The 1,097-nt window shown below is 56.0% G+C and overlaps 1 pseudogene; it reads right to left on the reverse strand.

Moving 5' to 3' along the window:
• Positions 1 to 293: 293 nt before the first annotated feature.
• Positions 294 to 849, reverse strand: LOC129042632 (large ribosomal subunit protein eL20-like; annotated as a pseudogene).
• Positions 850 to 1,097: the final 248 nt, after the last annotated feature.

Below are 1,097 nucleotides of genomic sequence, written 5' to 3' on the forward strand. Positions count from 1 at the left end.
TCCCGGATTCAAGCAATTCTCATGCCTCAGCCTCCAGAGTAGCTGGGATTACAGACAGGGATGCACCACCACGCCCAACTAATTTTTGTATTTTTAGTAGAGATGGGGTTTCACCATGTTGGCCAGGCTGGTCTGGAACTCCTGACTTCGGGTGATCCGCCCACCTCAGCCTTCCAAAGTGCTGGAATTACAGGTGTGAGCCACCGCGTCCAGAATCTTTCTTTCTTTTTTTCTTTTAATACTGGGGCGTTCCTGAGTTTATTTGGGGCACACACCGGGCAAGGGCCCTGTACCTAGAAGGTGTTGGGTCTCCGGGTGGTGAAGTGTGGCTTGTGCTGACAGGGCAGCACCCGGTGGGGTGGCGGGAACTTGATCTTGGAGTGGTGGAACTGCTTGGCGGCCGGCCGCGGGCACTTGCTGGCTGCGATCTCCTCCACCTTCGTGATCTGGATCCAGGCGCGGTGCCGGGCGCCCATGTCTCGGTAGCACTGGGTGACAGCGCCTGCGGTGTTCAGGTCCCGGTATTCTCAGTACATGTTGTGGGTGGCGCTCCAGGAGTCATAGTGCAGCCAGATGCCGAAGTTCTTCACCCCCGGGGGAACTTCTCAAACACCAGCCCACAGTAGACAATCTCCCCTGAAAACTTCTTCATCTTCTTTAACTGAGATATGAAGTACCAGAAGCGGGACTAGGCGACGACATGATTAGGCGCAAAGATTCCCATGCAGTAGAGGGGCCACACTCCCATGTGTGGCATTTGGGAGTGGGCAGGCAGTGACCCACCACCTTGTACTGTCATAGTGTGCCCAAGGCCTTCATGGCGTCCTCTCGGCGCTGGTTGCCACCCGCAAAAGGACTCTTTCTCTTTTTTTTTAAGTCAGGGTCACACTTTATTGCCCAGGCTGGAGTGCAGTGGTGCCATCCTAGCTCACTGCAGCCTCAACCTCCCAGGTGCAAGTGATCCTCAGCTCCCCTACTCCCAGGGGTCTCACTATGTTGCCCAGGCTGATCTCCAACTCCTGGGCTCAAGGGATCCTCCTACCTCGGCCTCCCAAATTCCTAGGATTACAGGCGTGAGTCACCCTGCCTGGCCAGGT

This window comes from Pongo pygmaeus, chromosome 1 (genome assembly GCF_028885625.2).
Source record: "Pongo pygmaeus isolate AG05252 chromosome 1, NHGRI_mPonPyg2-v2.0_pri, whole genome shotgun sequence".
NCBI lineage: Eukaryota > Metazoa > Chordata > Mammalia > Primates > Hominidae > Pongo > Pongo pygmaeus.